The sequence below is a fragment of the Triticum dicoccoides genome, chromosome 5A, assembly GCF_002162155.2.
Source record: "Triticum dicoccoides isolate Atlit2015 ecotype Zavitan chromosome 5A, WEW_v2.0, whole genome shotgun sequence".
In the NCBI taxonomy this organism is placed as follows: domain Eukaryota; kingdom Viridiplantae; phylum Streptophyta; class Magnoliopsida; order Poales; family Poaceae; genus Triticum; species Triticum dicoccoides.
The window spans coordinates 299006865-299030380 of record NC_041388.1 but is presented as its reverse complement, the minus strand read 5'-3'; the positions used below and the strand labels follow the sequence as shown (position 1 = coordinate 299030380).

The window sequence follows — 23516 nt, the reverse complement described above, 5'->3', positions numbered from 1 at the left end:
CAAGTGATTCATAATCAAGTGGTTCCAAAAGTCCATTAGTATGGAGTTTCTTCATGCGTTTTACACCGATATGACCTAAACGACAGTGCCACAAATAAGTTGCACTTTCATTATCAACTCTGCATCTTTTGGTTTCAACATTATGAATATGTGTATTACTACTATCGAGATTTAGTAAGAATAGACCACTCTTCAAGGGTGCATAACCATAAAAGATATTACTCATATAAATAGAACAACCATTATTCTCTGATTTAAATGAATAACCGTCTCGCATTAAACAAGATCCAGATATAATGTTCATGCTCAACGCTGGCACCAAATAACAATTATTTAGGTCTAATACTAATCCCGAAGGTAGATGTAGAGGTAGCGTGCCGACCGCGATCACATCAACTTTGGAACCGTTTCCCACGCGCATCGTCACCTCGTCCTTTGCCAGTGCCCGCTTATTCTGTAGTCCCTGTTTCGAGTTGCAAATATTAGCAACAGAACCAGTATCAAATACCCAGGTGCTACTGCGAGCATTGGTAAGGTACACATCAATAACATGTATATCACATATACCTTTGTTCACCTTGCCATCCTTCTTATCCGCCAAATACTTGGGGCAGTTCCGCTTCCAGTGACCAGTCTGCTTGCAGTAGAAGCACTCAGTTTCAGGCTTAGGTTTAGACTTGGGTTTCTTCTCTTGAGCAGCAACTTGCTTGCCGTTCTTTTTGAAGTTCCCCTTTTTCTTCCCTTTGCCCTTTTTCTTGAAACTAGTGGTCTTGTTAACCATCAACACTTGATGCTCCTTCTTGATTTCTACCTCCGCAGCTTTCAGCATTGCGAAGAGCTCGGGAATAGTCTTGTTCATCCCTTGCATATTATAGTTCATCACGAAGCTCTTGTAGCTTGGTGGCAGTGATTGGAGAATTCTGTCAATGACGCAATCATCCGGAAGATTAACTCCCAATTGAATCAAGTGATTATTATACCCAGACATTTTGAGTATATGCTCACTGACAGAACTGTTCTCTTCCATCTTGCAGCTATAGAACTTATTGAAGACTTCATATCTCTCAATCCGGGCATTTGCTTGAAATATTAACTTCAACTCCTGGAACATCTCATATGCTCCATGACGTTCAAAATGTCGTTGAAGTCCCGATTCTAAGCCGTAAAGCATGGTACACTGAACTATCGAGTAGTCATCAGCTTTGCTCTGCCAGACGTTCATAACATCTGGCGTTGCTCCAACAGCAGGCCTGGCACCCAGCGGTGCTTCCAGGACGTAATTCTTCTGTGCAGCAATGAGGATAATCCTCAAGTTACGGACCCAGTCCGTGTAATTGCTACCATCATCTTTCAACTTTGCTTTCTCAAGGAACGCATTAAAATTTAACGGAACAACAGCACGAGCCATCTATCTACAATCAACATAAACAAGCAAGATACTATCAGGGACTAAGTTCATGATAAATTTTAAGTTCAATTAATCATATTATTAAAGAACTCCCACTTAGATAGACATCCCTCTAATCCTCTAAGTGATCACGTGATCCAAATCAACTAAACCATATCCGATCATCACGTGAGATGGAGTAGTTTCATCGGTGAACATCATTATGTTGATCATATCTACTATATGATTCACGCTCGACCTTTCGGTCTCCGTGTTCCGAGGCCATATCTGCATATGCTAGGCTCGTCAAGTTTAACCTGAGTATTCTGCGTGTGCAACTGTTTTGCACCCGTTGTATTTGAACGTAGAGCCTATCACACCCGATCATCACGTGGTGTCTCAGCACGAAGAACTTTTGCAACGGTGCATACTCAGGGAGAACACTTCTTGATAATTTAGTGAGAGATCATCTTATAATGCTACCGTCAATCAAAGCAAGATAAGATGCATAAAAAGATAAACATCACATGCAATCAATATAAGTGATATGATATGGCCATCATCATCTTGTGCTTGTGATCTCCATCTCCGAAGCACCGTCATGATCACCATCGTCACCGGCGCGACACCTTGATCCCCATCGTAGCATCGTTGTCGTCTCGCCAATCTTATGCTTCCACGACTATCACTACCGTTTAGTAATAAAGTAAAGCATTACATCGCGATTGCATTGCATACAATAAAGCGACAACCATATGGCTCCTGCCAGTTGCCGATAACTTGGTTACAAAACATGATCATCTCATACAATAAAGTTCAGCATCATGCCTTGACCATATCACATCACAACATGCCCTGCAAAAACAAGTTAGACGTCCTCTACTTTGTTGTTGCATGTTTTACGTGGCTGCTACGGGCTTAAGTAAGAACCAATCTCACCTACGCATCAAAACCACAACGATAGTTTGTCAAATAGACTCCGTTTTAACCTTCGCAAGGACCGGGCGTAGCCATACTTGGTTCAACTAAAGTTGTAGAGGCAGTCGCCCGCAAGCCATCTCTGTGCAAAGCACGTCGAGGGAACCGGTCTCGCGTAAGCGTACGCGTAAGGTTGGTCCGGGTCGTCTCGTCCAACAATACCGCCGAACCAAAGTATGACATGCTGGTAGGCAGTATGACTTGTATCGTCCACAACTCACTTGTGTTCTACTCGTGCATATAACATCAACATAAATAACCTAGGCTCGGATGCCACTGTTGGGTTTCGCAGTAATTTCAAAAAATTTCCTACGCGCACACAGGATCATGTGATGCATAGCAACGAGAGGAGAGTGTTGTCTACGTACCCAACGCAGACCGACTGCGGAAGCGATGACACGACGTAGAGGAAGTAGTCGTACGTCTTCACGATCCAACCGATCAAGCACCGAAACTACGGCACCTCCGAGTTCGAGCACACGTTCAGCTCGATGACGATCCCCGGACTCCGATCCAGCAAAGTGTCGGGGAAGAGTTTCGTCAGCACGACGGCGTGGTGACGATCTTGATGAATTACAGCAGCAGGGCTTCGCCTAAACTCCGCTACAGTATTATCGAGGAATATGGTGGCAGGGGGCACCGCACACGGCTAAGGAATCGATCACGTGGATCAACTTGTGTCAACTTGTGTGTTTAGAGGTGCCCCTGCCTCCGTATATAAAGGAGCCAAGGGGGGAGGGTGCGCCGGCCAAGAGGGAGAGGCGCAGGAGGAGTCCTACTCCTACCGGGAGTAGGACTCCCCCCCCCCCCCAATCCTATTCCAACTAGGATTCCCAAGGGGGAAAGAGGGAGAAGGGTGGCCGGCCACCTCTCCTAGTCCTAATAGGACTAGGGGAAGGGGGGAGGCGCGCAGCCCTGGTGGGCAGCCCTTTCACCTTTCCACTAAGGCCCATGAAGGCCCATATGGTTCCCGGGGGGTTCCGGTAACCTCCCGGTAACCCGGTAAAATCCCGATTTCACCCGGAACACTTTCGATGTCCAAACATAGGCTTCCAATATATCAATCTTTACGTCTCGACCATTTCGAGACTCCTCGTCATGTCCGTGATCACATCCGGGACTCCGAACAACCTTCGGTACATCAAAATGCATAAACTCATAATATAACTGTCATCGTAACCTTAAGCGTGCGGACCCTACGGGTTCGAGAACAATGTAGACATGACCGAGACATGTCTCTGGTCAATAACCAATAGCGGGACCTGGATGCCCATATTGGCTCCTACATATTCTACGAAGATCTTTATCGGTCAGACCGCATAACAACATACGTTGTTCCCTTTGTCATCGGTATGTTACTTGCCCGAGATTCGATCGTCGGTATCCAATACCTAGTTCAATCTCGTTTAACGGCAAGTCTCTTTACTCGTTCCGTAATACATCATCTCACAACTAACATATTAGTTGTAATGCTTGCAAGGCTTATGTGATGTGTATTACCGAGAGGGCCCAGAGATACCTCTCCGACAATCGGAGTGACAAATCCTAATCTCGAAATACGCCAACCCAACATCGACCATTGGAGACACCTGTAGTACTCCTTTATAATCACCCATTTACATTGTGACGTTTGGTAGTACCCAAAGTGTTCCTCCGGTAAACGGGAGTTGCATAATCTCATAGTCATAGGAACATGTATAAGTCATGAAGAAAGCAATAGCAACATACTAAACGATCAGGTGCTAAGCTAATGGAATGGGTCATGTCAATCAGATCATTCTACTAATGATGTGACCTCGTTAATCAAATAACAACTCATTGTTCATGGTTAGGAAACATAACCATCTTTGATTAACGAGCTAGTCAAGTAGAGGCATACTAGTGACACTCTGTTTGTCTATGTATTCACACATGTATTATGTTTCCGGAAAATACAATTCTAGCATGAATAATAAACATTTATCATGATTATAAGGAAATAAATAATAACTTTATTATTGCCTCTAGGGCATATTTCCTTCACAGGCACATTCTCCACCGAGTGATGTAACGTGATCCACCTCTGGATGTAATCCCTCAAAGTTTCGTTTGGCTTCTGTACACAAGACCGCAGTTCCGTCAGTCCTGCCGGCCGCTTGCACGTACCTTCAAATGTGGTGACGAACACTCGGGAGAGATCCTCCCAAGTGTAAATGCTGCTAGGTGCTAACTGGTTCAGCCACGCTCTGGCCGAGCCCTCCAACATGAGAGGGAGGTGCTTCATGGCCACTTCATCATTCCCGCCGCCGATCTGGACGGCCACTCGGTAATCTTCAAGCCAAGTATCGGGCTTGGACTCGCCAGTGAACTTACTGACTCCAGTCGCCAACCTGAAGTTGGGAGGAATCACAGCGGCCCTGATGGCCCTATTAAAGCATTCTAGCCACGAAACATGCACTCTGCTGCTGGTAGGTGCATCTCTGTCATGACCTTCTCGGTGAGCCCTGTTCCTGTCGACCAAACCCTGGACGAGAATGGATCTCGCGTCAAAGCCAGGCCCTCTGGGGTCGACTGGAATCCTTCGCCCACCACTATGAGGGCACCTGTCATCCTGCTGGCGAGGCACATACGACCCGCTCCTCGGGGGAGGCGTGGGCACTCGACGTCGACCGTCACGATCGACTCGGTGATCATACTGCTCACAGTTCCCATACTGGTCACGCCGGTCTCCACGCCCCTCACGCCTCAGGGGCGATCTCGGGCTGTGAGCCGACTGGACTATGTCCGCGGCAACGGATCTGCTGTGAATCCTGTTCCGCGACTGAGAAACAGCGGAATTATGATCTCCTGCTGCCCGGAGTAACGCTCTGATCTGCAGCAAGCCTCTGCCAGCCTCTGACAGGGAAGGCTGAATCGACTCTGCTATGCGAGCTGCAGCTGCTAAATTCTGAATCGGAGTTCGATATACCTACGGGGGTGGGAAGAGCTGACGTCGACTGGATTTGGGAATCCGTTGTCGTGCATGCTCGTCGAGTGCTCGCTGGAGGTTCTCCAGTCGAGTGCGCTCGGCTAAGTTTGCCAGGCACGCGTCCTCCAAGGCGCGAGCCTTGGGGGTCTCTCCAATGATAGGAGTGTGCAGTGCATCCATGTTCCGGCGGCGAAGTTCTTCTCTCTGCAGCGATGTAAGAGGCTCGGGAAGATACTCCTCATGGAGACGCGACGGGTCACCTCCACCCGCGCCTCCGTCGGTACGAGGAAAACCGGGAGGACTGGGCGGTCCATCGACCATCAGAACCTCCGCTGTCGGATCGCTGCTGTCGCACTCGGGTGCGGTTTCTGCGAAGCCAGTCTACAGGTCGAATAGGCCGTAGAGGGATTCGTCGGGCTCGATCGCCGCGACCTGGGGGGTGGCCGACTGACGCGCCACCGCGTGCCTCACCCACCGCTGAAGTCTCGACCGACCGGAACGCTTGCGCCAGCGGGAAACGGGGAGTGAGGACAACACAGGAGCCGACCGATAGGGGGTCGACGGTTGCCGCAGGAGAACGCCGCGGACGCACGCGCTAAAGTGCGTTGCCCCGCGAGCAGGGAGTGCGTCCACGTCGAGCGGAGCCTCCTGGAGCCAAGCAGAGTTGTCGACGATGAACGTGAGCGCGCCGAGACGGATCTCGCGGCCCTCCACCGAAACTCCGCCGAAAACCATGATGATTTGGGTCGGAAAAAAGTCGCAACTTCTCCAACAAACATTAAAACACCTGCCCCACGGTGGGCGCCAACTGTCGTGGTTCTAAGTCTTACAGTAGTGTAGGGGGGTAAGTATGGAGAGGCAAGATCTTAGCTGTGGAGAAGTTGTAAGCACGCAAGGTTTACGAGTTCAGGCCCTTCTCGGAGGAAGTAATAGCCCCACGTCTCGGAGCCCGGAGGCGGTCGACTGGATTATATGAATATGGGTTACAGAGGTGTGAACCCTTGTCTCGGAGGAGGGGGGTGGCTTATATAGAGTGTGCCAGGACCCCGGCCAGCCCACGTTACAAAGGGTTCAATGTACATTAAGGCAGAGCGTTACTGGTAACGCTAGTAATAAAGTGCTATGATGACCATAAAGGCTACTTAATGACCGACCGTTAGCGTGTGGAGTGACTTCAGGTCTCCTGGCCGTCGAGTGGTTGGATCTTGGTCGAGTGATTGTTTCTTGGTCGAGCGTCTTCGAGTCTGTCGAGTGGAACACCTCCAAGTCTATTGAAAGGTGGTTTCTTCTAGAGATGTCCTTCGGTAGGGCAGTTAGGACAGGTCCATGACCCTACCCTAGGTACATAGCTTCATCAGGCGGCAATGAGGTCGGTGGAAGGTGGTGCAGCGGTGTGTTAGCGTTCGGCATCGGCGGGCCTCTTTGCATCTTTTGGACCCTGATTTTGTTGGCTCTCGTTGGTGACGACTCCTCAACACGCTCGTGGTTCATGAAACCAACGCAAGTAGTGACGCGGTGCCGGTGTGGCTTCTCTCTTGCGTGCTGGTCCTGCTCGGCCGATGATGGAGACTTCCCGTTGTCAATAATCCTTGCGCACAACCAAGGTTATCCTGGCTCCGAGAGGGAGCGGCGGCGGCGATGGCGCGCTCTCATCCCGTGCTGGTGTGGTTGTTGGATCGGTTCCCTATGGTTCTGTTTGTAATTCTCTACTTTTATGGGGGTGCGTTGTACCACTGCATAATTTCAACATGGTTTTGGGTCCTATTCGCAAGAAAAAAATAGACGAACATTACTCATTTAGGTATAGTGCATAATGCTCTACTGGTCATCACACCCATTCATTAGGGCCATTCCGGTCGTGGAGTATTAGTGGACGTGACTATTGGGAGATCATAAAGAAGGTGACTCGAGCATCGCTTCAATTCTGGGGTGAAAACACGTGCTCTGCCCCTTACTGGTCAAACTCAGCAGCGATGAATTTGCGTCGTTACCTTGATGAAGGTGATGTCTACTCGATGTTTTCAGCTTTCACTAGTTGGTCTGAACAATCAGGATGAAAGATCCTTGTCTTGGTCATCTTTGGCCGGACGTGGCGACAATGGGACAAGGGCATGTATCCCTTCTTGAAGACATTGTTGTGGAAGAAGTCGGACTTAGTCGTAGGTGTTAATTTCATATCTTGTAATGGCCCATTGTAGTTATCTAATTTATGTACTCTGTTTGTTGATGTGTTTGGCCTCATTGTATTGCATCAACTTTAAGAAAATTGTTTGTGTGCATCACAATGATGCAAAAAGGTCGGAGGTTTCAATCTCCTTTCTGAAAAAAATCATATATATATATACATGCATGTAGATAAGGATATAATAGATTATGTTAGTAGGAAACTTTTCATATCTCAAAATTCAGAATGTTTTATCTCTAAAACAAAAAGTGGGATTGCATGCATGTAATGAGGAGTATCAATTAATGTTATACATGTATTGCAATTTCGTTATATGGATTCATGATTGAATGTTCATACATCAATTTATCTATGTCATGTAATGTGATGAGATGTCATCTACAAAATGTTATCGTCACAGGAAAAAACACTGCCACGGCAACAAGTAATGCTAGAACAACAACAATTATTTTGGCATGGGCAAGGATACTAGTGCCGAGTAGGAATATATTTCCACCACTGGTAATATATACATGAATGGCTCGCAAGTGCATCGACTCACCACTCGCGTCCGCTACTTATAGTTGTTTTTCGTTCGCCACTAGTGGTGTGTTCTGCCTGTGGTGCACGACTCCATTTCATTGAAAGGAAACCAATTGGTCACATAATCATACATCCAAAAGGAACATCCCTTCAGGTACCGCTGGAAAAATAAAAGAACACTCAAAACAATTGTCTATATGTGGTACAAAACACAAAGTACAAACTAAAAGTCTACTCTACTAGTTGGGCAAAGTTTCAAGGCCCTAGTTCTGTCATATCAAGACATGGATTGAATCACCATCTATGGGGTGCTTCTCGAGATATTACAATGTGATCCTCCATTCATGAAGCGTACCTCCAACATTGGATTTTGATGAAAGCACATAGTTCACACTGTTCCACTTCTATAGTTTGGTTCCAATGGCAGGAACATCTTTAGGTTATAGAGTAGCAGGCCTATGAATTGCTCCACCAATTTTCCTCCCTCCAACTCAATGAGAAGGTACTTTATAGTTTCTCTAACATAATAACACCATGCTCCAGACATATTTCGTATTTAACCAACATTTCCTGTTAGAGACCAGGTCATTCTTAGAATTCCACAATCCACACAAACTTGTTGTAGAAACTAACTTAAATTGCTTAAAACATTCACTGCTTATCCGTTGAGATGCTATTTGGTACAGACTCCAAATTATGAACATTAGTGTAAAAAACTTCTCTAACATATGATCACATACTCAATATCAGTATAATGTGAGGCATTCAAGTGGGTTAGAAATCCATATTCTCCTTAAGTTATTTCTAGTCATAAGCTTGTTTTGAGGCAGCTACTACAAAAAAAACCTTAATCATAATGTCCAAAGTTAAAATGAACACAAACACCCAAATCTTGGGAGGCATCTTAAGGGACTATACTGCAGGAAAAAAAGGTGGAACACCTCTTAGACTTAACTATCTTTATCAACTGGGAGCAACTACCAGTGAAGGTCCTCCTAAAAGCGCAATTCAACTCGCTACTGTCCCACAACTCACCTAAAGTTTTAGATTGTTCATTCGCTATGAAGTAGATGTACCAACATCGAGTGGCTAAAGTCGAGTAGCCAAACCATGTATCTTCCTACATGTCATTTGAACCCCATCTTAACTGCATTAGATGCCAATTACGTCGCACCTTTCCAGAATTGGGAGGGGTGTACATCATGAAAACACGAGATGTTAGGGTTTCTGGTAATGTATTTATCCTCAATAGTTTATTTCCATAGTGGTCCCTCCCCACCAATGTACCATTTAACCCAAGATCCAATAGGGCAAAATTCAGGTTTTGCAAGTTTGGTACACATAAACCTTCCTATTCTTTCTTATGCACATATATGGCCAATTTGACAAGTGGATTTTGTGGTTTCTTCAACATCATTCCACATGCAGTTAGCCATGTGTACATAACCTAGTTGAATGGCCCATTGTGGAAATTTTAAAAAGGACAACATGTAAATGATAATGTTGGCCAAGTAGGATCTTATCAACATTAACTTCCCTTCATATGAATGGAGTTTTCCTCTCCACCTAGTAGTTCTAGCTAGCATCTTATCTACCATTGCCCGAAGATCTCTTTTCAGTTTGTCATGGTGCAACGGCAGTCCTAGATATGAAAGTGTCCTTCTGCTCCTGAGCTCAAATGAGCCCGGTGAACAATAAAATCAAAAACAAATCAGAAAAAATTGAATATTTTTTGTGACAAACATTGACAAAAGTTAAAGTGCTTGCAAAAATTCGCCATGGAATCACATTCCTAGAAGGCGTGAAAAAAAACTGGTTAGGTTTTTGATTTTTTTTTAAATTTACTGTTCATCCGAGCTCATTTGAGTCTGGGCTCGGAAATTCTGGGTCCTACTTGATAATATTATCTCTGTAACAAAATATAAGACTTTTTTGGTGTAGCTTAGAGAGGAAGTATCTAGAAAGCTAAACACTCATTAGCCTCCATATTTTCAGGCACCAAACTCACTTTTATGGTATGGAAGAAACCTGTTCAAAACAGGTGAGAATCCACCTAAAAGTGAGTGCAGTCCTTGGGCTTTAGGAATGCACGAAAAGAGGAAACGAACATTGCTTGAAGAAGAAAGGCTCAATCTATGCACGCAACAAATAATGTAGGGCCAATTCCAGTTCTGCCCCTAACTCGAACCCACTACTCAGTTTTGCCCCTAATTTTTAGGTATGCTCAGTTTTGCCCCTCCACCGTTAGTGTCACTTATAGAAATACCCTTTTACGCCGTTACCGTCCGGTCAAAGGACTTTGACCACCCAGAAAAAAATAGCAAAAAAAATCAAAAAAATCTGAAATTTTGTGGGATCGAAGATAGTCATGTCCGCAAGGCGCGTGCAAATTTGTGTGCCGTTCGGACACCCTGAGAGCTCGTGGCAAAGGAAATCATAAATTTTGTACGCATGTGAACAGTAAATTCGAAAAAATAGAAAAAAAATTCAAAAAAATATGAAATTTTGGGGAACTGAAGATACTTAGGTGCACAAGATATGTGCACATTTTTGTTGTGTTTGGACATCGTATGAGCCCGTACGAGCTCGTAGGAGCTAAACTTTATTTTTTTCTCCGAGAGCTCCTACGATGTCCAAACACAACAAAAATGTGCACACATCTTGTGCACCTAAGTATCTTCAGTTCTCCAAAATTTCATATTTTTTTGAATTTTTTTCTATTTTTTTGAATTTACTGTTCACATGCGTACAAAATTTATGATTTCCTTTGCCACGAGCTCTCAGGGTGTCCGAACGGCACAGAAATTTGCACACGCCTTGCGGACATGACTATCTTCGATCCCACAAAAATTCAGATTTTTTGATTTTTTTTGCTATTTTTTCTGGGTGGTCAAAGTTCTTTGACCAGACGGTAATGTCGCAAAAGGGCATTTCTATAAGTGACACTAACGGCGGAGGGGCAAAACTGAGCATACCTAAAAATTAGGGGCAAAACTGAGTAATGGGTTCGAGTTAAGGGCATAGATGTAAATGTCCCAATAATGTACCTCTGGTTATCCTGATCATCAATGATCAATCGGTAGCCGACCGGAGGAGGCGGGCGGCCTCGTCCGCGGCCAGGAAGCAGACGGAGATCCAGCCGTCGAGCAGCACCCACACGTTGCCCGCTATGCACACCACCATCTCCCAAGGCATTGCCATTGGCAAGGTCGGAGCTTCTACTCTCCCTCGCGCGCAGGCGCAGATAAACCAGCTCACGAACACACCAAGTGCATGTATGTATTCATTGCTTGCTCGCGGCTGCTAATTGAAGAAGGTGACGAGAAGGTAGGCAAGGAGAGTTGTCGTGGACAGATGGCTTGTGGAGGCGTACAATGATTCACACAACTAACTCATATGGTACCAGCTCAGGTCGGCGACCCACGAGCAAATAATTGACCTGTTTAGTTGGGAGGAAGAGATAATTTTGCGCATCAATGGCCGCAGCGGCTGCGGCAGGTCGGAACGATCTGTGAGGTGGAGGATCGATCTCGATTATGACAACGTGGGGTGGTGGTAACGTGGAATACATTCCATTTCTTGGGGATAAGTATTACGGATGCATGATAGGACGCCTGCTACAAATCAACCGACTTATTTCCTTCAGAAATAAGTCGGGTCCGTAGCCATCCGATTCATCCCTGTGTAGCCGTAGATGGGGTCAACGCATCAGCATGCTCCCGGCTTTCTCCTCCTGAGTCAGCAAACGCAATGTTCGCAGCGGACCTCTCCGTCGCCGCCGCTCCAGCGCTGCTGCAGAGTAGGAGAACCACCCCATGGCCGGCGACGACATGGCTTCATTGCAGCACCGATGGCCGGCGACGAGGCTTCATTGCAGCACTGGCAGCCGCCGACGAGGGCTTCATTGCAGCACCGGCGGTGACGACGAGAGCTTCATTGTAGCACTGGTGGCCGTGACAAGGCCTTCATTGCATCACCGGCGCCGGCGGCTTCATCGCAGCACCGGTGACCGGCGACGAGGGCTGCATCGCAGCACCGGTGACCTGACGACATCGCGCCCCATACAACATGCAGCACCGTCGAGTGGGTTGCAGGCTCGCAACACGGGTCGAAGTTGCAACGCGCCCCCCTCGACGGCGCCGGCGACGCTCTGCAGCACCGGCCGGCAGCGCCCCTGCTGCATTGAAGTGGCTGGTCCTTCACAGCCCCGACGGAGCTCCATTGCAGCCCTGGTGGCGTCAACGACCCCCGAACGGTGCTCCATTGCAGCCCCGCCAGCCTCCATCTTCTTCTGCAGCTCCGGCGGCCACCACTGCAGCCCCGGTGGCGTGTCTCTGCAGCTACGGTGGCCCGGCGTGTCTGGCTGTGTGCTTCACATCGCGGGATAAGGGAGGGAGCCAGCTAAGCGGCGCGTGGAGCCCACCTGACGCGTGTCGATCGCTCAAGACGGCTTACAAGCGCGATTCATCAACCGGATGATTTTAAACGTTTTCCTATGTCCTATCCCATGTGACACCAATTATTTTGCGGAGTATTTTAGTGTACATAACTAATCTTTCAACTATTTCTTTTTAACATAGTACAAACTCAGTCACTAATACATACGCACACACCCATCCAAAACATTAACGTGTGCATCATGGGCGCTCACTGGTTGCATCCACATCGGACTAGCTAAAGACAAAAAAGAAACAGTCGAAGGAAAAAAAGCGGAGGGTTCTCTCAGCCTCAGGCCCTCAGCCCCCGACCCTCATCCCTCGATTCATCTCCCTCTCCCTCGTCTGCAGCCGCCGCCGCCGCCACCAGCGTCCTCCCCCGCAGCTGGCGCCCCCCCCACCCCACCCCTTCTCTCCTTCCCTCACCCGCGCCCTCGTCCACCTGGGCCTCGTGGTCGGCCATGGAGGTCTGATCCGACCCATGGATGGATGGGGGCGAAACCCTAGACCCACACGCACCCATGGATGGATGGGGATGGGGATAGGGCGACGGCGGCGGCGGCCTTCTCTTGGTGCTTACTGATGTGGTGGTCCTCGACGCCGGCGATGGGTTGCAGCACGTAGACGCCAAAGGTACTTACGCCTTCCATCCTCCTCCACTCCCCTCACCTCATCTTCTTCTTGTTCTGGATTTGTCGATTTGATTTGTGCGTTTGGTTTGTGCAGGCTGCGGGTGTGACGGAGGAGCACCATGGCGGGCGTGCAGGCCATCTTTCCCTACCAAGTGAGCCCAATCCCTTTCTTTCTCTTGGACAGCTCTGAAAAATTGACATTTGTCAAGAACCTGCAACAGAACCAAAAGAATGATATAAGTATATAACTACTTTGGTGATTCCTTTTAAGATGGCAACGGGACATGAGAGAAAGATAACTTGTCATTTGAGATGCCCCTAATTCAATTTTATATCGTGTTGAACTTTCTCAAAGTATTATGTATATCATCTTAGTAATTGAGCTAAACAAACTGCCATGGTATTATTTGTTGGTTGCAAAATGAAAAAAGCAACACATGCATGAAGAATAGTAGTGAATATTACACATATTAGCTCTCATATTTGTTGATCTGACCCTTGGCACCACCCAACGGAGGATGAAGGAAGAGGCTAGCTGCAGCAAAACCATGCTCCACATTCCCTTGCAAAGGAAAAATTCAGAACTGAAGGTGTCCATGCCGGACTGTATGCAGCATGCGCCTGCGGCACGGTGAGCTCGCCTTTGTACTTAGCCGAAGATGTTTAAACTAATCTGTAGTAGAACAAAATTGAATTTCATCATCCTAGACAGAACTAAAATTAACAAGATATTGTTGTTTAAAATTTATTAAAAGATCTATTGTTAGGAACCATCCTTCGGAATCAGAATATTTAGACTAATAACACCAAGATGTAGAGAGCAACTTAGCAAAATTATTGTTAGCAAAGAATAATTTTATACAATGGAAACTCATGAGGGTCTAGATCCTCTTTTATCGGGCGACCATTAGAAAAGGTAGATCCTCTTTTAGTTGACAACTATTAACAAAGGTATTGTTAGGCCACAAACATGAGCAAATTGTTTAAACAATTAAGCTGATTTAATAATTGTATAACTCAGTCCGAACGCATGCCCCACCTGTAAAAGAAAGATACAGTTGCTGCAGCTAACTGTTGCAACTGCGTCTATAGAAATCAGAGAAAGCTTATTTAATCAGCCAATTGACAGGTTCAAATTATTGTCAGTGCTAGCCTACTAGGACCAAATTGTGACGCCTCGAGACTGTCGTGCCAGGTGTCTTCCAGTGATTCGCTGTTGTTGCCTTGTCTTTTGCTTGCGTGTCGCATCTTGTCATGTCATCATGTGCATTGCATCATCATGTTTTCAAAACGTGCATTCGCCTGGGTTCTCCCAGTTCCTTCCGTTGTCCGTTCTGAGCCCAGACACACTTGCACGCGCCCGTGGCATGTCCGAAATAATATTTTATAAGTGGCCGGAAAATGTTCTCGGAATGGGTTGAAAGTTGGCATGCGGTGTTGTTTTGTTGTCAGTAGGCCGCCTGCCAAGTTTCATCACGTTCGGAGTCCGTTTGATGCCCAACGGATAACTATAGCGGCAGTATAGCCGGTCTAACGTCGGACGTTTTCGGTCTCCGAAAACAGTCGCCGGGCCTCTCTCTCTTCTCTTCTCTCAGCTCGAGACCATCTATTCAGTCCACTACTCATCACCAGTCCCTACCTAACCTCTCTCGTTAGCCCGCGACCCTCCTCGCGCGCGCGCCCGAAAGCTGTCCCGGACCCGACTCGGGCTGTCGCTACCGTTGTGTCCGGATCATCCCCAAACATCTACAAAATGTCTCCGTTTTCTCATTTGGGCTTCCTAGCATATTTTTCTCGACCGCTCGATTTTATTTGGAGGGACGGATTAGCCCCTAAACTTCCCCTCTTTTCCTTATATAAAAACTCCCTAATCTAAATATGGACAAAACCCTAACTTCTAGGGAGATGTCCCATCGATCCCTCTCGGCCGCCGCCACCTTCCAATCCACCTCGAGCTCTTCACCCAACCAACCACCAAACCGATCCAAAATTCCATCCCCGCCAATCCTGCCTGAGCCCCGAGCCAACCCCCACAGCGCGCCGTCTCCCAGCGCTCGATCCGGATGGGATCGAGGCAGTCGCCGCCTTGCCTCCACTCCGGCAGCTCACACCATTGGAGACCAGAGCCACTTCATGTCGCGGCTTCCTCCTTTTCTCCTCGAGCCCGCAGCAACAGCAACCCCGAGCACCCCAGCGCCAGTAGCAGTCGACCCCGCGCCCAAGTCCCTCGTGCCCGGGCGTCTCCGTCGACCCTGCCGTCAGCCGGCGACCTCGTCAGCCGGAGCTCGCCTTCGCCGGCAGTAGCAGCAACAGGTCACCGCGCATGCTTCCCTTCCCTCTCTCTCTCGCTCTACATCTGATGCTCCTGAACCCGCCGTCTCTTGCCCTAGGAGATCGATCCCAGAGCCTGTCCTTGAGGCCGTCGCCCCAGCTGATGACCAGGTGCCTCCTTCCGAGCCTCTTCACGCCGCGCCGGTGACCCTCTCCTCCCCTGCCTGTCCTTTTTCTTTCCTTTTCCATTTCTTCTCTGAACCTCACCTCTCTCTGTCTCTTTCCTCCCGCTGACAGGAACCCCATGGTCGTCCCCGACCTCCTCTTCACCGGGCCCCCGCCCGAACCTGGCCTAGATCCATCACCGTGGTCATTTTCCCCACCATCTCCATCCCATCGCCGTCTTCCCGGAGCCCAAGTTCCCTCGCCGTCCCCTGCATCGCGCCAGACGCCGCCCTCAACTGCTGCAGAGCTGCCTCGTCCCGCCGCGCTGAACCGTTGTTGTCTGCCTCGTCAGATCGTGCGAGAGGAGCACGGTCCAGCCGCGCGTTGACTGCATTGGCCAGCTGCGTGGGCCGGCCTTCTCTCCCGCCGCGGCCCAGCATCGCTTCCAGCAATGCCCAGCTCTGTGAGGCCCAATGTGAGGAAGCCCATCTTCGGATTGCTCCTATAGAGCCCAGTTCGGGCCAGTTTCGGCCTGACTCATGTTTTTTTCCGCGGAGTGATTTATCTAATTATATCCAGGAGTTTGCAGATTTACAGAAAACCCCTTGCACAACATGCATATAATAACTCACAATTCGTGCATCGGATTAAAATGAATTATATATGAAATATGTTTAGTTTTTCATCTAGTTCATAATATGTCATTTTCACCCATGTTTAAAATGTTTAAAATGTTGTTTGTTTAAATTTGCTTAAATGCCATGCTAAAATGATTTGTTTCATAAATAATTAACCGTAGCTCGGTTTTAATTAATCTTTATATGTAAATGGGGTAGAAAAATGCCTAGTTTATCATGGTGGCATCTCTTTGCATGTTTAACAACTCTAAAATTGTGTTAGGGCAGAACAGTACCAAACCTAATAAATGGATATGAGGATTATCCGGAAGTGTTGTTCGTTGTTTCCGGCCTCATTTAAACTTGCCTAGATAGGTAGTTTTGTTGTGTTTCGCCCCTTGCCACGTTAACCAACATTTAATATTGTTGGGTACATAAACAAGATCGAACTAAATAAGTCACGTGGTGTTTCGTCAATATGCAACGGAGTTGCATATTGAGCTCCACTAATTTGTAGGGTTGCTTGTGCATTTTGCCATGCCATGCTCCATTAAACCGGACATGCATCATACTTGTTGTGCATCATGCCATGTTGTTGTAGTGGTTGTTTACTATGTTGTTTGCTTTCTTTCCGGTGCACTTCTTCTCGGTAATCCGGTAACGTCGTGTTGTGAGGATCCGTTCGACTACGTCCATTTGTCTTTTTCATGGACTCGTTCTTCTTCCTTGCGGGATCTCAGGCAAGATGATCATACCCTCGAAATCACTTCTATCTTTGCTTGCTAGATGCTCGCTCTATTGCTATGCCTATGCTGCGATACCTACCACTTGCTTATCATGCCTCCCATATTGTTGAAGCCAAGCTTCTAACCCACCTTGTCCTAGCAAACCGTTGTTTGGCTATGTTACCACTTTGCTCAACCCCTCTTATAGCGTTGTTAGTTGCAGGTGAAGATTGGAGTTTGGTTCCATGTTGGAACATGGATATTTTGTTGGGATATCACAATATCTCTTATTTAATTAATGCATCTATATACTTGGTAAAGGGTGGAAGGCTCGGCCTTATGCCTGGTGTTCTGTTCCACTCGTGCCGCCCTAGTTTCCGTCATATCGGTGTTATGTTCCCGGATTTTGCGTTCCTTACGCGGTTGGGTTATAATGGGAACCCCTTGACAGTTCGCCTTGAATAAAACTCCTACAGCAATGCCCAACATTGGTTTTACCATTTGCCACCTAGCCTTTTCTTTCCCTTGGGTTCTGCAGACTCGAGGGTCATCATTATTTCAACCCCCCCGGGCCAGTGCTCCTCTGAGTGTTGGTCCAACCTGTCAGCCGCTGGTGGCCACCAGGGGCAACTCTGGGCTGGCCTACCGGAAGTTTGGACAATCTGAGTGTGCCTTGAGAACGAGATATGTGCAGCTCCTATCGGGATTTGTCGGCACATTCGGGCGGTGTTGCTGGACTTGTTTTACCATTGTCGAGGATGTCTTGTAACCTGGATGCCGAGCCTGATCGGATTGTCTTGGGAGAAGGAATATCCTTCGCTGACCGTGAGAGCTTGTGATGGGCTAAGTTGGGACACCCCTGCAGGGATTTGAACTTTCGAAAGCCGTGCCCGCGGTTATGGGAAGATGGGAATTTGTTAATGTCCGGTTGTAGAAAACCTGAAGTTGATCTTAATTAAAATACATCAACTGCGTGTGTAACCGTGATGGTCTCTTCTTGGAGGAGTCCGGGAAGTGAACACGGTGTTGGAGTTATGCTTGACGTAGGTTGTTCTAGGATCACTTCTTGATCATAGTTGTTCGATGTGCTTTTGCCTTCTCTTCTCGCTCTCATTTGCGTATGTTAGCCACCATATATGCTAGTCGCTTGCTGCAGCTCCACCTCATACCTTTTACCCTACCTTTAAGCTTAAATAGTCTTGATCGCGAGGGTGTGAGATTGCTGAGTCCCCGTGACTCACAGATACTTCCAAAACCAGCTTGCAGGTACCAATGATACCGAGCAGGTGGCGCAACCAAGCTCAAGGAGGAGCTCGATGAAGATCGTGTCCTTTGTGTTGTTTTGTTCTAGTTGATCAGTAGTGGAGCCCAGTTGGGGTCGATTGGGGATCTGTGTCGCTTTTGGGGTAGTCTTCTTTTATTTTGGTTCCACAGTCGGACCTTGAGTGTATTTGGATGAATGTAATGCTTTATTCATGTATTGTGTGAAGTGGCGATTGTAAGCCAACTATGCAACTCTTTCCCTTATGTATTACATGGGTTGTGTGAAGATTACCTCACTTGCGATGTTGCTTTCAATGCGGTTATGCCTCTAAGTCGTGCTTCGACACGTGGGAGATATAGCCGCATCGAGGGTGTTACACAAATGCACGTGCCAATTCATGCCAATAGCTGTAAATCAAAAGAAATAAAAAATAGACTCATCGGCTGCAAATACTCCAGGAATAAAGGCGCAAGCATGGCACTGGGCATGATTTATGTAGTACAGTGATTCGGTGAGAGGGTTTAATTTTCATATTTCTTTCAGACAAACAGATGGAGATTACATGGTAATGTACATATATGACAAACCCTTATTTTCTGTAAAGTGGTAGTGCAGATGACCAATGTGGTGTGAATTCCACTTCTTCAGATATCTTGTTGATGGCACTATTTTCTGTCACTATAAAAACATGGATTATTGTCACACTGGTTCCTATCGGCGCAATAGCGCCTATTGCTCCGAAGTATGAAGTCGGACCTTTACATTTAAGTAACTCCTTAGTTTGCTTCTCCGACAAAATAATAGTAATCAGTATCATTATCGTACAATAATGGGACTGCTATCTTTAGGTCCTTCATGACATATGCCACACTGAACATCTTAAGGGCGATGTGTTGTTGTAATATTATGATTGCAAGAACAAATTGTTTTCGGGGTATTTGAATGGAACATTTGACATTTTGAAGGCACAAATAGAAACAATAACACCATATATGCTCTATAAGGTTTTCTCTGAGTTTTGTGAGTCTCTGAAGATAGGCTTTAAAAGTACTTCATGTGTCCCAACAAATTGTTTTTGATGATGTGCATGACACTTTTAGCAGAAAAGGTAAAGCAAAATATAGGCACAAATTGACTCTTCCCATTCGTGTACAGAGAAAATGTCTAATCTGAAGTAAGGCGTGGATGGGGAATTTGTTTGGCACAAAGTACACTGTGATATGTTTATGTCTCACTTGATCTATCGAGCATGGATGTATGCCAAGTTCACTTGTATGTTGCACCCTCTATTAGATCTAGAGTATGACTAGCTAGCTGAATCTTCTATTCATGTCCAGTACTGAAGCAGAAAATAGAAGGGTGCAGATGAGGAGGCAAGGGCTGACGGTAGCCACGGGAGGAGGTCGGGGTGGTTGAAGAATAAGGCATGGGCGACTCCTGCAAGATGTGTCTCGAGCAGATGTTGACGATGAGGCAATGAGAAGACCCTCCTTGTGAGCCCTATCCCTCTCATTTGGCCTCTCGATTTATGGTTCTCAGGCTCCATATTCCTCTGTTCTTTGTCTGTGGTGATCAGTCTGTTGAAAACACCCACTGCTAATGTTCTTTAGACGGTTATAAGAATGAATCCATACTTCCATAAGAAAAGCTTGCACTTACCAAATAGTTGTCTCAGACTTGAGAGTGCGAGGAAGATTTGATCACTTGCTGGATGTGGGTTGTTTTAGTATGAACTTAATTAGCACCTCCTAGAAACATGATGTATGTGATATATTTGAAGCAACACGTGGTGTGATTTATGAATGAAAAAATGCTGAGATATACCGCTTCACCTTATGAATGAAAAAAATACTGAGATATATATATGAACAATGCATAGGTAAATAGTGCTACCGCATCATCTTTTAATTGCATCATAAATTATTAAATTTAGTTGTTTTGATAAAATGATGTACAGTGATAACATTGTTGAGTAGGAACGGTTTCACAGAATGATAGAAATATGTCATAGTAGGTATCTCGATTCTCTTAGATGCCACTTTTGGTCATGTATGTTTCAACATGCATTTAGTGCCAGTAGAATTATATGATGCAAATAATATTAAGATGTTACTAGACAGTGCACTTTACTGCTGAAAAGAGTGAATATGCTAGGAAATGTTACTTATACCATCCTCATTTCTAGCATTACAGTTGTGTTGTTTACACTTTATAGGTGTTAATAACATTTAGTTAGTCTGCTTTATGATTTTTTTTCACCGCCAAATATAATAGTAGCTAAAGTGGCACTGAGAACTTTATGATGACATAAAGTTCCATTGAACCGATTTAATATTGTGAGCTTGCATATTTGGATATTTTAAATACACTTTCTAGCTTGTTTTGCTTTCCGTTCTAATTTTTTTTCTTTTGGGAACGCTTGTAGGTTGAAAGTCCCCTTGACAGTTTTCTGAAATCACTTGGACTTGAGAAGTATTCTATTACCTTCCAGTAAGAGGAGGTTTGACTATTTACCTAAATCTTTGCATTGTTTTTTCTTCTTTGGTTGACAATTGTTGTGTTACAGGTTGACATGGCGGCCCTACGTCACATGACTGAAAGTGATCTAAAGGCCTTGAGCATCCTGATGGTAAGTGCATTACATATCATGCTAGATCATGAATTTTGCAAGAATAGGCATTTCTTGGCTTCTCACATCCTTCATCCGAAGAGTAATTTCAGTATGGTCTGGCCGTACTTTGCATAAACTGTAGACTCAACTGTTAAACAAGTACACAGAAGTACTTAGAATGCATCATTTGCTGAGGAACTGGACTGAACCTACTTTACAGAAGGATTGCATGCACTTATATATTTTATCCAATGATATGGCATATATTAATGCCAAGTTCAGTGTAAGTAATTCTTTTGTAAGTCAGCATTCCTATTTGTGCATATGTATATTTTTATTCGAGGCGCAAAGGTCAATCTTACGGTGCATGTTCTTTTAGGGTACTGGGAAAAAGAGTACCTTTGCCTTGGAATCGAGAGCGTAGGGAAATGCCCATGGGGTACAATGTAGAAAAGTAGGGAGACGTGGTAGGTTTTTTGCTCATCTGAAGTTAGGCATATATTGTACAGTACATGTACAACAATGTGGGGTCTCTTTTATTGGCATGTTTCTATCTTGGTAAGCATCCATCAAACGGGTTTAGGTTGGTTAGAACAAGGTGTGGCGGTCAAGAGATGATGTAAGATTATTAGACTGTTGTTATTTATCTGGTCTGCATGCATTGACCAGCTGGTTAACTGATACGGCACTGTGTCGGTGAAACTGGGGCAATATTTTCATCGTTGTATACTATTGTTACACATGATTTCATAGTTTGCCAAGTATCACAGAATTTGTGGTTGAGTACTTATATCCAAAATCATCGTGTTAGTACTGAAGTTAATTTATGCATTGTTATTGAAGTTGCCTTAATGTTTCCCTTGCTATCAAGATCTACCTATGCTCTGTTTTTAACCATCTAAAATCATGAATAACCTGAGCCATTATCGTCTATCGAATCGCTTATGTAACCTCTAATACTGCAGCTTGTTGCATCACATGCGCCTGTTAATATCTACAATCTATGATGTCATTGCTTTTCTCTTAGAGCTGATCTGTTGTCTGAATGTGTTACATTTGTATTGCTTTGTCTTATAGTTCCAGTCAGGAACTTGCACATACACATATTCTTGTCCTTTCAGCTTGATTTATAAGAATGCACGGTATAATGTGACTGTTTTATCTAGATGTGTTGCATTTGACCATAGATACTGATGTGATAAATAACTATTAAAGATGTAACTTTTAGGTGTGTGGCTTCCTTGGCCAACAACAACTTGAGGTGGCACTTACGGGAATGGATCTTGTCATCATCCTTGGTGGACTCCCAATAAAACCAGGAATTACAAGGGATGATCTGTTCAACAAAAATGCTAGGATTGTTTGCTCAATCTGTGAAGGCGTTGCCAAGAGTGTCCTAATGCAATTGTGAGTTTGATCAGCAACCCTGTGAACTCAACCGCCCCCATAGTTGCGGAGGTTTTCAAGAGAGCTGGAACTTATTATCCCAAGTGTCTCCTTGGAGTGACAACATTTGATGTGGCGAGGCCTAACACCTTTGTGGTATGCAGCCTGAGGAAACTATCTTGAATATCTTATCTTAAAAAGCTTTTACATGCTCAAGCTCAACATCATGTGCTTAGATACTCTACTTGCAATGCTTATGGCTCTTTCTCATTTACTGTTCCTCTTGTTGCTTTTTTGCAGGCGGAAGTGCTTGGAGTTGATCCAAGAGAATTCAATATTCCAATTATTGGGACATGTAGGGCCCACTATATTACCCCACATGTCACATGTATCTTATGGTGTTGTCATCATATTGGGGATGTAATATTTCTTATTAAGAAAAAATCTCTAGCTTCTATGAATATCAACACTTGGAGGATGTAAATTTGCTTTAACTTTGCATTTCGGGAACTTGTACTAGACTTCTACATAACCAGTCAGCAAAGAAAGCCAACGTAGATAATTTTCAGGTATTTATTATTATTGTTACTTCAGCAAGATATTTTATAGATATTTTGGAACTTACATTCTGATAGTTATGTTGATATCTTGTGTATGTTCAGTTTTCTCGTAGAATTATTTGTTTGGCTTAACAAATCATGTGGCCTTAAAAAGGAAAGACACATTTGGTAGTCTTTTTTTCTGTTCGACAAAGAGAGATGTGCAACCCACAAGCCTTCAGTTATCTATGAACAGAAAAAAGGATTGTGGAACTACTAAACTATTTTACTTTCTGCCATTTTTCCTTTTTCTTTATAGTTTATACAATCAAGAATTAAGTATGACGGTGGTAATGTGGCACCCATGAAACCAGTTAGTGTATGTTCATATATTTATGCTATATTTGTTGTTCAAGAAAAGCTAAGAACTACTCATATTGTTATGATTGTCGATTCCATTCAACATAAATCCTTACTAGGGAATTCAAATCTCAGCGGATGTGTATTTTACTCCACATGCACTTATCTCCTTCCAAGTTTATATGAATTCGATTAGACCACCAGAAAATATTTTACTTGCAGTTCCCATTGTTGCAGATATTGGTTTTTCCTGGTTCTTTCTAAATTTATTCATTAGGTAGTCAATGCTTTTCTTATTACTACATTTTGGTCATAACCACATTCTTTAATAGCCACCATCGTAGTACTTCTTAAGTTATTTTTTCTATTTCAGGCAATAGGAGCATACCTTATCTGTTGATTGTTCAAACCAGAATTAGGCATGATTTTGGGTCATCGAGTTACCCCTTCTGCTTTATGAGTGAATACTCTCGTGCTGCATTCTATTACGT

The 23516-nt window shown here is 45.3% G+C and overlaps 1 pseudogene; it reads left to right on the top strand.

Moving 5' to 3' along the window:
• Positions 1 to 19458: 19458 nt before the first annotated feature.
• Positions 19459 to 22261, top strand: LOC119299457 (annotated as a pseudogene).
• The last annotated feature ends 1255 nt before the right edge of the window (positions 22262 to 23516 follow it).